The sequence below is a fragment of the Haliotis asinina genome, chromosome 2 (genome assembly GCF_037392515.1).
Source record: "Haliotis asinina isolate JCU_RB_2024 chromosome 2, JCU_Hal_asi_v2, whole genome shotgun sequence".
Lineage (NCBI taxonomy): Eukaryota > Metazoa > Mollusca > Gastropoda > Lepetellida > Haliotidae > Haliotis > Haliotis asinina.
In genome coordinates this window covers 52,774,045-52,790,623 of record NC_090281.1, presented here as the reverse complement: position 1 = coordinate 52,790,623, position 16,579 = coordinate 52,774,045, and the positions used below count along the sequence as shown (strand labels likewise).

General features: G+C 41.2%; 1 protein-coding gene across 2 annotated transcripts in view; it reads right to left on the bottom strand.

The window, feature by feature from the left end:
• LOC137272680 (nucleoside diphosphate-linked moiety X motif 6-like) overlaps window positions 1-16,579 on the bottom strand; it is a 42,468-nt gene that overhangs the window by 11,747 nt on the left and 14,142 nt on the right. The gene's annotated exons all lie outside the window — the stretch shown is intronic.

The window sequence follows — 16,579 nt, the reverse complement described above, 5'->3', positions numbered from 1 at the left end:
GTCGTAACCACCACTGATCTCCAGGGATTAAGCCATCACTGATGTGCATGAATCAAAATATGACAGATGACACATAGTTCCTTAAAAACATCGTTTTCCCAACAAAACCTTATTTCAAATCGTTGGTAACTAAGGTACAAGAGCTAACCCTCATTTCCTGATTTTTGAGGAGTGGGAATGTTCCAAACTATATAATTTTTAAGAACACAGAATGTATATATACATGGGTACAAAACTTTATTTCTTAAACTTGTGGTTGGCAGATGTCGTATCTCTGTTGCGCAGATCGACGTTCATAATGTCGACCACTGTATTGTCAGGTCGATTATCTACGGGCAGTGGCCATATAGCTATAATATTGCTGAACGGAGCAAACGCCGTCAACAACAAACAGACAACAATCGAATGACCTCACAGAGGTTGTGTATGCTGAAAAAGGGATAATGACTACAAAGTCATTTATCCCTGATGGCTGCAGTCTCAGTTAAATTTATGAGCGCAAAGACTTTTTCTCTTCTGACTGACACTAATGTTAGATACTGTTATTTATACTCCTCACAAAAAGTTAAGCAACATATGTATGTGGTCTCATTGCATTTTCAATTACTGAAATTGCAAATAATGCAATGTTGCAACAAAAAGGTGAAACATATGTACAAACGATTAACAGCATGAAATGAAATGGTATGGGGCAATTAGAGACTTACAAATCATCAAAAACATGTTCTCGCGAAACAGTCGTGCAAAATATGCTGCACTGATGGAGCAAAATGTTAACATTAAGGTTCAAGTCAGATAGGGACAGTGAAACACTGTTCGGCAACGCGTGTAACAATCATGGCAAGCTTCTACGCGTCTTTGCATTGACCAAATGAGCCTGTAACGTTGTTGTGGAATGCTCTGTCGTTCTCTCTTTGACGCTTGCTCAAGGCTATCCAGAGTCTCGGTGTGAACATGGAGATCGTATTCACAACTTCTAGTAATGTCCCAGGCATTTCCAGTGGGATTAAGATCAAGTGATTTGCAGGTTAGGCCATATGCGTGATGCTGTTGATCTAAACAACACCGTTAACATCCATTTCTCGGTCATATCATCCATGGACGGGCATTGTCATCCCAAACACTGAAGTCAGGACCCGCTCGTTGTGCCAGAGGAATGACGACAAGTAGGTTTACACCTGTCAGGGTGCATGTGTGAAGAGTGGAGCACATTCATGCCACACACGTTGCATGATGTTTCTGAGGGTGAATGTGTTCGGGTGATGTTGTCCGTGTTATCAGATAAATCAATTTGTCAGTCACTAAAGGTCATGTATTCTTTGCATACTTGCCTTTCAGTATCATGTCAGTAAAATCGCTATCGAAATTGTTAAAGATATTACAATAAAGTGACAGCCTCGTTATAGTCTTTTCTTAGCATCATATTCACTTGCACTTTTTACGATTAGACTGCGGTGGTAAATATGATATACGCCAGTCAAATAGAGAAACATGTAACTTTCGCATAGTATTGGAAATAGTTCAGAATACTGAAAGTCAATCTGATTGTAGATGTAACTAGCACTGCCACTAAGGCGACATAATCCCCCACCGCAAATTATCAAATCAAACTTAACAGGTAATGAAAGTGAAGGTTGTACTTTACGATAACGTCAACAAAAGCATGATCAGTCAACCTGTACGTTACCAAGATGATGCTTTGTGTCAAGTGTGAAGAAAATACAGCGAATCGTTTGTGAAATGTCTTGCTGACAAGGCGAACATGTAAGTTAACAAACTGAAATATTCAATGTGTCGCTGTGACCTTGAATAACAGATAAAGGTTACCAAAATCAACTGTGCCCTGTTCCTTCCTTTGATGAAGCCTGGTGTTGAATATGAAGAAAACCAATGGTTCTTGAGATACGTCGCTGACAAGGGTAAAATGTTAGAGGGCCTGTGTGACCTTGAAATAAAGGTCAAGGTCGCCGAACCTAACAGTGACCTTTCTCATAATGCGATGAAAATAGGTGACAAATATGATAAGAATTTGGTCAACGGTTCTTAAAATATTCCAGTTCGTACGTGCTGACAGACGGATGTACAGGCGGATGAGCCTAATACTATATTCCCTGCTGGGGGGGAATAAGTGGATTATTAACACTGAATCACTGTATCTAGGCCAAGAACTCTCGTCTAAACCAGTGTACGTGTCACCTAAAATACTAGTAAACATCCCGTAAAGTTCCGGATCAGAGTTTTCAGCGAGCTGTGCTTGTGGTATGAGATCGGGTGGTCAGGTTCATTGTCTTAACGTTGATGTCATCTAATGTCAATTTCCATCATGACCATTGCGTCAGTCATTGAACAGTCTAAGTAAACTTAGTCTCAGTACTTTTCGTTACACTCCACTACTCAACCAGGTCAGCGAGCCTGACCACCAGATCCAGACATGCATAGTCGCGTTTTATGGCAAGCATGGGTTGCTGAAGATCTGTTCTTCCCCGGACCTTAACGGGTCCTGTATACAAAGGGAACCATATCCTGTATTAACCTAAGAAATGAGTAAGTGAGTTGAGTTTTACGCCGCTTTAAGCAATATTCAAGCAATATCACGGCGGGGAACACCAGGAATACCTTAACACACTGCACCCATGTCGGGAATTGCACAATGCACACACGTGGAGAATCGAACCCGACTGTTGACGAGCGAACGCATTCACCACTAGGCTACCGCCACATCTGCGCTTGAACCCTTTGCGATGTCAAAGCTGTCTCTTTAGAGAAGATATTTCACAGTAACCACGAATTGTTTTAAAGTTTCTTACTGACACCTACGCAGCTCTGGCATAGACACTCAGATGACTAAAGTAAAAAATATGGTATTGAAAAAAAACCGTCCATTTGTACATAAAGATATGTGCCCTAACTGCACGTATTCAACGCTGAACGCACACGACAGCACGCTTACGTGACAACTCCGGGAGCGAGTCCCGCACGCGACAACGAAGTTGGAAATACAATGATGGAAGAATCGACACTTCTCCTTCCCATGTTTATACACATGTACGATCTTGAGGAGGAGGTGAAGGGTTTTATTTTTCTACAGTAGTATCCTTTTCTAGGTTTTGTTTTGGCGTGTTGCTGAAGTCGGGGGTCAGGTAGAAACAACGTCACGATCGCGACGGGGCCAGACATGAAGAAACACACGCGATTGCATCATAAAGGCAGGCGGTGCACCGTGCATCCAGCCTTCAACTCGTGGGGATGAGGCGCTCCGATACTGCTGATGTGTAGACTCCTGCCTAACGTGTTCTTGGTGGGTGGGAGCGGCTGCTCAGAGAGCATGGAATAGCAAAATAAGTAGAGTAATTATCACTGAACGTATCTGAACCAAATGTTTGTGTTACTATACACCGTGGTTGTGGTTGATCCTATTAAGTGTATTTCCCACAATGCATCCACAAACCTGATCACGTGCCAGGGGGTATAGATCTTTATCTAACCAACAAAGTAATTACACGTTAACACCAAGAGTCCTGCGAGATAATATTGAAACCAATCGAAAAGATTGATGAAAAAAGGCCAAAGGTTGGAAAAAAATAAGCTATCTGTGTATTGGATTTAATCTGGAATCTGTAACATTCCGGTTTCAACTGCTTCGCACGTGTCTCAAAGGAGTGCTCAACCATGATCACCATCAAGGACATCAAACATATTGTTCCCGTCTTACGGACCGACTGGCGGTACACGATTATCCCAATTGCGCAGGTCGATGTTGATGATATAAATCACTGGATTTTCTGCTCCAGATTCAACTATTTACAGACAGCTGTCATATACAGACATTGCTGAATGCGGCGCAATAGAATACACGTAAACGTAACTGACGTAACGTAACGGCTCACAGGGTCGTCGTTCCACGAGGGCTTGGAAGGTTGGATAATGCACCAGCAAGTGGTTTGCCGGTCCCTACTCCGATCATCTACAAGCCATAGTGATTTTGCTTGGGATAAGAAAATACTGAGGTAGTCTGGTCATAACCCGATTTCAGAACATGTGTTAATTTTCTGTGGAAGGGGAATAGAACAGTTATTTATAGGGCCGACATTTCCAGCGAACATGATTGCAGGCAATAACCCCAAGATGGTCGCTCCGTGTGTTCAATAGCCATTGTGACCATACGTTTCTCATACACACACACGTGCATGTAATGCATGTACCTACTCTCCAGGAATACCTACAAAACGTTCCCATGAAGACACAAGCTATCTTAAACCTTTCTGTGCCTAATCCGTACTAGCGAAATGATGATAATCTGTTGATTCTACTTTAACAGATTCAACGGATTTCTCTGACTTAAACCATGTAATAGCTGATGTCTAGTTTCTCAAATGATCGTAATGATGTTAATTTCAAGTTCTTCTTGTCCGTATGGACTGCTTGGTTCTGACGTGATATGCTTGGTCGTTAGCGCCTACATAATCGTTATCTGGAAGGGTCAAATGGTGGGTTTGAACTAGACTGTATGAGATAATTTGCGAGTGAGTTTAATTATATTCCATCAATAACACGGCAGGGGACACACAAATGGGGCTCAGAGAATCGAACCCGGATTTTGGCGTGACGAGCGAACGCTTTACCCAGTCAGTCGCCCCTTGAGTCTAAATAAATGAGCTAAGTAGACCAGGTGCTCGGGCCGGTAGATAACGTCTAGGTCACCAAAAGAGGAAATTATCCGTGCTTACGACTGTACTGGGCAAGCAACCGAACTGTGAAAGTACAAAGTGCTAACGACACAATGAAAAACAAGCGCAACATACACTCACAGTTTGTGTCAATCAAAACATCTGATTGACATGTGACATATCAGTGTTTTTTGAAGACGGGAAAATGTTGAATGACAGGTCGACCCCATTGATACCATCGTGTACGATGATACAGCAATTTCCGCTGGTTGACTGTCTGTGACTTGATGGGTGGTAGACGAAAGTTCGAGATTGATAGCATTCTATGGGAAAGCAGCCATACACCATTTGCAATATATCACAGAGGACATACGCCCTTTAATTCAGATTTGGGGACGTGATATCTTACCTTGTCACAGTGCATTCATTCTAAAGGTTAGGGAGTGTGAGTTTGTCCTTGTGAGTTGGGCTTTGGACGCTCTATACTGTATTGAAGTCATATCACTGCGTGTGAGCGATTTATGGATATAGAGCGTACGTAAGAGTTTGATAACATGAACAACGATAAACGCGGTCAATATGAAATACAAATTCCATACAAACTGCTCGTTACATCAGTGTGTGAGTATGGTTTTACGGTGCTTTTAGCAATATTCCAGCAATACCACGGCGGCGAGACAAGAAATGGGCATCACACATTGTACCCATGTAGAGAATCGAAGGCGAGTGTTGGACGTGACATGGTAACGCTTTACCCACTAGGCTAACTCGCCGGACAAGCTGGCAGTGAGGACCAGTTAGTAGACCAATGACTGAACGATCTTCAGGAAATTATCATTCAACAATACACACAGTTGCCTTGGTGAATGGCCATCAGCTATCTGTTGTGTGCTTGTAATATGTAAATGTGTGTACGTGCGCGCGCGTTTTGAATGTGTTTTTGTTGTGCCTATGCAATGCGATGAGCAAGCAGATTATAAGTGATTTCACTAAGCGTATAACGTGCACTTCTTCCAATCTCCTCAAATGTACTAATAACACCATACCAGTGAGTGAGTGAGTGAGTTTAGTTTTACGCCGCACTCAGCAATATTCCAGCTATATGGCGGCGGTCTGTAAATAATCGAGTCTGGACCAGACAATCCAGTGACCAACAACATGAGCATCGATCTGCGCAATTGGGAACCGATGACATGTGTCAACCAAGTCAGCGAGGCTGACCACCCGATCCCGTTAGTCGCCTCTTACGACAAGCATAGTCACCTTTTATGGCACGCATGGGTTGCTGAAGGCCTATTCTACCCCGGGACCTTCACGGGTCACCACCATACCAATACAGGGCGATAGGGTAGCCTAGTGGTTAAAGCGTTGGCTCGGGTGAGACGGGTTCGGTTTGCCACAATGTTTCAAGCCCACTTCTGATGTCCCCGCCGTGATGTTGCTGGAATATTGTTAAAAGCGGCGCACAACAAACTCACTCACTCACCTTACCATTACAACGTCACTGAACCAGTATGTACTCGATTTCCTTTATCATCTCCCTGGGGATTATACAACCCTTGCTGGCTGTGAGTCGCCTTTAAATGACGGCACATAAATAAATGAACGAACGAACGAACGAACGAACGAACGAACGAATCGAGGAAGGCCACAAACTAAGGGCGACACCACGACCTGCTTAAACGCCACCTATGTAGAGGCTTACACCAAAGATCACGTGCCACCACCATTGACTACTGATTAGGCCATCAAGGGTGTCCGCTGCGGACAGACAGCTGTACCGATCGAGGGAATCCAGGGGTCGCATGCACAAAACGAAGTCAGCTCATCCTTACAACAGGCGACACTTTGAGCTCGCTTTGCGCATACTGGACCTTGCACAGTTCAGCGACCCTTAGAACAGTTGCCCTCCGGGAATCTTGGACAGGTATGTGCTGTCTGGACGTTCTTATTTCATAAGTTCAGCTTCTTTGTTGGCATACACAGGGTGATTGATGGCTACCTCGCCACTCATTTATTCTAACAGAGGCACGTTTAGATGAAACTGAACATCATGTCAGAATCAAAGTTTGCTACGTACATCTAGTACATTATGTGTTCTTGAGATTGAAAAACAAACAAAAAGAAATTATGTGTGCAAGGCAGGTATGATTTCATATTTCCCGGTCAAATTTTACAAAGCCACATCCTAAACTCAGTTCAAGAAAATTGTTTATGCTACACTGAAATAAAATGTAAGTATATGGAAATTACGTCAAATATCCGAATATAACAGGCACGGGTCTGTAGCTGGAATATTGCAGAGTGAAGTTTTAGACAAACGAACAAAAATAATCATAGTTTTTCATACAGACCACCACGCATACCAAGTTGCATTTCCATGACAGCACAACTATGCAAACATTACATTGTGAGGGGGGCTGTGATATTTCTAATTAATATCAATATTTTAACCAAATTAATATGAACAAACCACGTCACTGTCGCTTGAAACATCACCCATGCAACGTCATATTTCACCAAAGTAACGACGCCTACGGTAAGTTTGTTCCTCTCTCAGTGCAAGTCGTCTGAAAAGATATACACCCCGGATTAAGCGTTCAACGTTGATGTGTATGTCGTTGACGTTTTCGGGTCGATAAATCTTCAGAAAGAGGTTTTTAAGCCTGTTAATGTTGTAATGTTAACCAGATTTTATGAAATAAAAGTTATCATCACCAGTATTCGTCTCAGACTTATATATTTTAATTTGACTGGTCCTGTCAGTTTTGAGTAATCACATACACTAGCTGAACACAAAGTTTTCGACAACAGTGACAAAATTTTATGAGCACTTCGCCGAATTCCGACATTCAGTATCATGCGTTTCGAAAGAAATGCCAAATATGACATAACTGGCGCCTGTTATCTATTACTCCAACCTTGAAACATATAATCATCTTATGCAAAAAGAAAAACATACATAACAAAGTTATTGCTTTGAAATATATCATCCGTTATAAAATGTTCAACATAAATGCGAAAGCCATGCTTGATGGCGTCCGTGGCATAACATTTATTAAAAATGTTAATCTCAATTTTGGTAAACGTGAAACATCTGAAGAAGTATCGAGTCTCGGGTATTTTTGGCAGGTATTTTTCCACATCTTTTTAGGAAATTATACCGCTGATTCAAACACGTCTTGTGAAGAATGTCATAATACTCAATAAGGTCGGCATTTGTTAACCGATCTGGCGCACTGCCCATGTCTACCAGTCAACAATCACGTCGAACAAAGACGCATCTATATCATGATCTACGGACTTGTTAACGTTAGCATACAACACTTAAGGACTACCAAGCAATTCAAGGGATTTTATAGTCTGCTTGACACGTGGACAGATCAGCTGTTTGCTGACAAAGCCAGATTTTACCTACCACAGGAGATAGACTTTCTTTGTCTACACCTCGCCGGATCTTCAACTATACAGTAAATAATATTCCTGTCAAGTCGCTTTACAAATTCGACTGAGCTGAATTGGACAAGACGACCATTGGTGTACACCGTGACAATATACGTGACACAACATGGCCACATATCTTTTTGACCTCCATATATCACAGAAACAGTTCCACACCCGTTACCTGCCGATGTATAAGTGCGGAATCTTTACCACGCGTTTAATGTATTGACTTAGGCGGTTATATCAGCCCTCAGCAGGGAAGTAGCGTACAAGACATCCTCAATGTACGTCTTAATTCTTTATTGGGTACTAAAGGTGCCATAACTGAGTTCAAATGGAAAACATTACATTTCCTGCGTTATAATGATACCGCACATGTGATTGTGTTCTTATACCTTTCAGGTAAGTCGTAAATGAGATGCACCTCTCCATCAAGTTCGTGTCAATACAATCATTCCTAAGGGACGGACAATGGCATTTTCCGGGAAAGATGATGACTTAGGAAAGCATGGCGTCCAAAACTTGATCCCCATGCCCAGTCCTGCCCACACACAGAATAACTTACATAGGAATTTTCTTTAACAGAACGAACACCGATAAAAAATATAATGTTAACAATACTAAATATGCCTATTATGAAAGGTAAATTAGATAAATACATGCCCTGTAGATCAGTGCGCTGATTCATTGAGAAATAGCAACTCACCTGAATGGAGTTATGATTCCGTGGCTTCTAATCAAAGAACCGTCAACGTATGCCCATTCGAAATATGTGCCTGATGAATGTGTTTTTGTCAAAATGGTTTAATAATGCAAATACTGTTTCCTGTTGGGGTGTGCAAGTATTTAACAATGCATTCTCAATGACTAGACACGGAGAATTCATGTTGTTTTGCATTTCAGTTTCTGACCCTTGGCAAGGGGTGTTGTAAACAGAAACTCATATTGCTCCTAGCTGTGTTAATGTGTGCCGTGACACAAGATCTAAAGTAGCGACTATTCAGACGAAATAAAGGATCAATAAATAGTTCCAACTGTGACTTAAGATATGACGACCGATGTGATCATTATAAAAAGATAGCACAGCATAACAATTAATTATAGCTCAGGAGTGAACACTGTATGCCAAATTTCAGCCTCACGGGTATTGGGTATCAGACTTGCCTACAGCATAATATCCTGGCCCATTAAGCCTCAGGACTGTTTGACTTCTTTTATGAACGAAAGGTAGGTACAACTATTAGGTCGCTGCCTCCCATGGATTATAATGACATTCAACCACATACCTGCATTATTCAGTCACACACCTACACCTAAATACTGCAAGGTAAATTGCCGGATTGGAGCATATCACGCGTGTATCTGCACACCTGAAAAGTGCGCGTGCGTGCGTGCATGCGTGTGTATGCTGTCTGTTCAAATAAATATCAGAAGCGTGGTCTGACTTGTACAGTACTGTTACGTGAATGTGTGGGTGAGTTTTATTTTTCATTTTAATATTTCAGCTGTATGGCGGTCTGTAATAATCGGGTCTGGATCAGACGATCCACTGATCAAGAGCATGAGTATCGATCTTTGCAACAGGGATACGATGACGTGTCAATCAGGTCAGCGAACCTGGCCACCTGATCCTGTTAGTCGCCTCTTACACCACGCATGGTTTACTGAATATTAGTTCTAACCCGCATGTTCTTCACGGGATACTGTTAAGTGAAATAACAGATGTAAGAATTATAAAATATATCTCTCATAAATTAAATGTATCCTGAAAATATGACACATCGACAAATACCAAAATTGGCATAAAAATGCCGTGAAACTGTGCGGATGGTCGCAGATAAATACTAATGACACAGACGGTTGTCATTATTTCGCTATTAACTTCAATTTCATCAATCTCAGTGAGATATTTCATAATTCTCAAATGCACGTGCTACTAAGTAATGAATATGTGCTGCAAGGTTGTATGTACTATGGTCAATGTACATCTGTAACTCGACAGAAACCGAGAGTACACAACCTTTGAATTGTCAAACTGATCTGCTAAAGTCAACGTCCCTTCATGTTGACTTGAACTGTGCACTTTTTTAAAAGGGCTTGATACATTTTATAATCATATTTTCTATAACAATCTTTCCGGCTCAGACGGTGTAGAATTACCGGACAGACTCCTCGAGATCGTTAAGGCTAATTTACACTGCCTCCATGATCATAAAGATGAAAGAGACGGAGAGTAAATGTTGCAATATTTGATAGCAAATGAAGCACATGTGCTCAATGGGAAGACGACTGGGCAGCCTCAGACCGCAAGAACAGGATCAACCCATGACGCTCAAATGAAACAAATTTACAGAAGGATTGGGCTAATTTGGCTGTATTAAGCAAACGGTTTGCTAGATTACGCTGTTGGGCTACTTTAACAAAGCAGGGAGGGACCCTTTCTAGCAACACTGAGCGGGCAGCTTCCAGGTGGGCACACCTTGTCACAAACACATTGATTACACATCAAAGGGGGCGCTTTTAGGCAGGTGTTTAAGACTTCATTGTAGTTGATTTTCAAAGTCAACAGTGTTTTGAAAGAAAAATACAAGTTTTTTTCTCTGACCTTGGCAAAACGGATTGATCAAGCATTGTAGCTGGTAATATCTGAGGAGACTTTACGTTGGGTCGTGGTTCTGTTTCCCGTCTTTCCTTGCGTTTGCGAGAGAAGGAACTGTTACCAACAACAAACACTGCTTTTTGTGCTTTGAACTTTTTATGTTGTCGTAGCCGTGTATCAACACTCCGTTTACCTTGCATGTGCAAGTCTGTGAGAAACAAACCGTCTGGGCTAATAAAGTATTTGTTGATTTTAATATTGTTTTGTGATGCCACAATAAACAGTGTACTTACATCGTTTGAGTCTGGATTACTGCGCTGTAAGATTTGCTTGCTCGGGGACATCATCATACTTTTACATGACAAATCGTTCAAAAATACATGTCGGAAATAAAACTAGGCATATCGCATTCATCATAGACTATGTTTGATCTGTCATAAAGTAGACTCAAACTTTAGAGACAGTTAACTCAAAACTAGGGCTATAAAAAGCCACATTTTGTATTTCACATCCTAGCTTTTAACATTAGAGCCGGTCCTTAATCAGGACAAGAGATTTAAATGTCACGTTAACCTGTGTACTGTGACATAACTAAGTACCCCTCTTTGGTACATATGACATGACATTTGCATAACTGCGCACCTGCCATTGTGACCTCGACCTACTTGTGGAGTGATTGACAGTCCGACAAACGTACATGTCATCGACGTGTAGAATCTATACCATAGGTTGTGGACCGACCGCAACGCATCTTTTGTTACGTGGTCATCTACTTCGGGAGACCAGCGTACCTAGCGGCCTTCAGTCATCGACGTCAGAACACTAAATGCCCTTGTTCGAAACAGCGCATTCCCTCTTTCAAAATAACAAAATGTATTTCTACTAATATAATGATACAGAACTGATTATCCAGTAAGATTATCATCAGATGATTAGTGCACGGTTACTGACGTGACATGAAATCATTAAACTAGAGTTTAGGCAGTGAGTATAGTTTTAGCTGTTTTCAGCAGTATCTCAGCAATGTTATGGCATGGGCACCTGAAATGGTCTTAACACGCTTTACCCATATGGGGAATCGAACTTGTACATCAAATACATCACGTCAGCATGGACGTACGCTGCCTCGAGCAATATCCCTGCTTAAAGCATATGCAGGGAATCAAAGTCGAAAATGAAATGATTTTGAGGTGCGTTTGACCTCCGACCTGCGGGTAACGCTCCACAGCCAGGTATCCATGGTGTCAAAGTCTACGCATGGATTTAGCCCGCCGCAGTGATTTGTGGCTAGAATGCTTTCCCGGACAGTTGAGTATCGGGGGTTCGACCCACGGCTGCGTCATACCAAGATACTATCCTAATCGATAATGGTCCTTGTCCTTACCCTGCCTGACGCTCAGATATAAAAGGTCTCGTCAGTGTATGATGTCTAAATGACATGCCTCATTGCTCAGAATTCGATATTCAGTAAGCATTAGTAGGGAACTAAACGCATCTTGGGCATTGAGCTCATTTCAAGTTCAGTGAAGTTAGCAATAGGCAACCTTCCGCCAATATTTTAGACTTTGCATGTAGAAATTCAGACAAAGTCGTGTCAAGGCGCTGAGATGTTTCTTGTCAAGTATATCTTTCAAATATGTTTCGAGTCCAAGCAACAATACATAATAGATCTGTTTGTTGTAATCATATGTACAAACGATGTCCACATCTCTATCAAAGCTCAGGTTAAGAGAAATGTGGGTATCCACCAGGTTGAACATAATTAATTTCAATCCGCATCTTCGCGAACACAATAACCACAAGCCCAATCACCACCCGCCCGTCTGGTATGCTTTGGGTCCATGTGACCAGTTGACTTGGTCCAATGATATCCATATAACGACTTAAGAATATGGTTGCGATGAAAACGCATTGCTCTACGAAAACGTCCTGCACTGATCAAACCGTAACTTAAAGTTCGAGGTAGTGATCCACAAGCGTTCGTAGGGCTACGACATACGTCTATGATAAACTATGGAGTTGCGACAGGTCGTAACGTCACGAACGCTTTGAGGATCGGCTCGCTAATCACATGTTATTTTGTTGATGCAGATATTCAGAGGCATTTCTGAGACAGGTTTTCAAAACGGTCGGCGTAAAAGTCACACTACTGTAAAATTGAAGGATGCTCTTCACAAGCACATTGGTGACAGTCACAGGGTAAGCTAGGAAATGATGTCAGTATATTTGACCCGAGAACCCCGACACATGTCCCACATCACTACTTGTTTGTGACGTGTCCCAACTGCACATAACTGCTTGTTTGTGATGATCAGCTGGATTATGCTACGAATGTCTGCGATGGTCTCGAAAAAAAGTTCAGGGTCACAAAGCTGGTACACTACGAGAAGGGTGAGGGTCGGCCACAATCCAGTATCGCGGTCGGAGTTTCGAACCCCGACCTTACACCAAACCTGAACGAAATAAACCCAGGCAAGTGTGTATCTCCCCACAAGGTCACACATGCAAAATCTGATGAGTTGGATCCTCTATTTTAAGCTCCAGTTACTGGTGGCAGCTGTCCTCCCGACCTGTGAGTCTGTTTATAAAATACTGAAAGTTTTTTTTCCTGTACAACAGTTGAAAGACATTTAGAACACTAAATCCATTCTGTCCGTGGAACTTGAAACACCGTACACCTGTGACTGTCGTAAACTCAATCTGAGAAACATTCATAAACACAAAGAAGGCTCTCAATCCAGATTTACAATTAATTTACAAACATTCATTTGTCTTTGCAGATTCAGGATACTCCAACCAACAGGAAAATACCAAAGAAATACTTTTTAGATTTTCAGTATTTCACCAACCCAAAAGCTGAAAGAATGACTGGACAATCCACCATGAAACTATATCCTTTCCCCACTATGTATACAAACTATTTAGAAAGATCGAATTTGGAATTTGATAAAGAATACATTACTCTGAGTTAGTATGAATGGTCGATCACATGATCGCCGATATTGAACTTCGGATACAAACAGCCTCAGATCGGCTCAACTTGTCGGCTTATACGCAATACGAGTATGGGAGCGGCAATGCGTTGATAGGTACACTACAGCTTACAGTATTGTTCATTGAAAAGAGCTCGGGAGACACGTGCTTGGCAAACAAATTCCGACATTTTATGGCAAACATAATGTGATTTAGGCAGACTCATAATCCCTACAGTGAAAATAAAATATTCCAGACTCGTTAAATACACCTCTACATACGTATAAGCGCTTGATATAGTTTAGCCGGATATCATTGGCTTGACGTCTTAAATCTTTCCAACTTGGACATAGAAGAAATTTATTGTGAGCGCGTAAGAATACACGTTTGAATCTTTGTGTCTCTAATAATGCGACTAGGTCAGAACATTATGTAGATAAAATAAACATTGAAGTGAGGGAATGAATGAAGTGTATATATGAATGGGCCGAGCCCAAGGACGAACGTTGCACTGTCTCCGACTTTGAAGTTGCTGAATATTACAGCCTAAATGGGAGTTGTCTCCCCTGTAACTTTCACACGTTTCGTACGGTGGGTTAGTTCCTGCATTGACGATAACAGTAAAGTGTGAAGTCTGCAGGCTGACAGATCTTGTCCTTGGTATATTGACTTTTCTTATCGAAAGTTGTTGTATATTATGCTCGGGGGAAAAACTAGCACACGTTTTGACGGCGCACCCACGTGATATCTGGAGACCATAATAGACCACACGTAATGTCAAACCCTGTATATGGGGCTGAGTGGCGTGAAGGTGAAAGATACACTACAGTGCATATGTCAGTACCCTTGGTTTGATAAAGACTTATGACAGAAAAATACACACGCACGCACGCACGCACACACACGCACACACACAAGTTTTCCCTTCTACTGAAAAAGATGGGTGGATTTACAGACAAGTTTTCTTAGTTCTGGCAATCATGCACATGGCTAATACAGTCCTGTGTAACAGAGTGCACATAATTTTAGTCTCTATTGGAAGGTGGGATACAGATAGATGTAGTAAGTTCATTTAATCATGCACAAAGGTAAAATATTCATATATCAAAATTGTACCGGTACACGTTTCCTTTTGCTTGAAAGCTGTTTACAGGAAGAGAGATTTTTGGCCTTTGGGATATCACTTCCCTGTATGGGAACATGACTGTAAGTGCATATACTAGTAGATGTTACATACATACTCAGTGACATCACTGTGACAGGTGCTACCATTATCAATAGTATTTCAGTAATATCACAAGTGTCATCAGTAATATCACAAGTGTCATTACAAGCAATGTCACAACAGGTGTTGTTATTGGTAATGCCACAACAGGTGTCATTATTGGTAATGTTACAACAGGTGTCATTATCAGTAATGTTATAACACCTGACATCAGCACAACAGGTGTCCTCAGCAGTGATTTCACAACAAGTGTCATCATCAGTAATGTCACAACAGGTGAACAGGTGCCATCAGTTAAAATGTGTGTAATCATCAGTAATGTTACAATAGGTGTCAATATCAGTAATGTCACAACAAGTGTCATCATCAGTAATGTCACAACACAGGCACTATCAGTACTGTCACAACAGCACAATCAGTATTATTTGGAACATCACCACTGGAAATTTGGTCATGCCATCATGAATTGTGTCAACATCATAAAGGTAATTAAATTTGGGTCATCATGAGACATTAGGAAAGCATGGCTGCCCAAGTCTAGCTCCTTCCCCACACAACATGTAGAGAGCCCATGATGGTTCAATGCTTCTTGAAGTGACTGGCATGGAGCAGAGGTGTCAGTGTCAGTGACAGAGGTTATCTCATTAAATGATTAAGTTTGTGCTGATTGGTGATTCTTCACTTGGGTGATGTCTCTCCAACTCTCCATCCAATGTGACAAAACAAATTATCCTGCTAAGCATTTTATTGTAAATATCCTTCAGGTGTAAGTAGTTTTCTCATAACAACTTAAAGATAACAAATAGCATGTTCAGCACAATCAGTACTGCCTCTGATGTGTGATCGACAGGCTTATCAACCTGACAGTAAATCAAAGGAACAGTTCATTTGTTCATTTTCAAAGACATCTGTAATTGTTGGGACAAAGTCTTTAGAACTGTTGGTGTGAACTTTCCCAAATACGCAAAACACATATTTCTAAACAAATATCATACTAGACTTTCTTATCTGTCTATATCAGCCATATCTTAGGGAACATTTTTGTGCAAAATATTTTAAATCTAATTGAAGTTTTCTTTTCAAAAAAAGTTTTGTTTTATAATAAAAAAAAAGTTATTTTCCACATTATTTGCATGATTGCTTAACTTCTACTTGAATAGATGTTTTATCGTAAATCAATCCAGTGACACTTGCTAGTACTTTTCTAAAGAGTATTGGAATAATGGCCTCAGAAACAGTCCATGAAACAAAAAAAAACAATGATCTGCCTCAGTGGCGGTGGCAGGGTAAGTTAGATGTCTGAATTTGTAGGCTGCTGATTAGGTGGGACTCTATGCAACAAAAGTACTAAGATCTGTGCTTTACTGAGAATATCCTGAATATAACATATGTTACATTTGACCACTTTGTAAATGTAATTGTGTGATCATGGCCTGTCTCATGACAAAATCTCATTGAAATACTTAATATTCACAAAGACCAATATTTTGCAAAGATTGACCATTTTCACTGTCACATGACTAACAATCACTGTCAGGATGCATTTTCTCTCAACTGCAACCATACTGACAAATGGCACTTATGAGTGTGAGTCACCATGTTCTCCAGGTGTTCATTGTTTCTTGGGACAGTGGGTTGTACCTTGCATGGATTGCTCCTCAAGGAATTTAT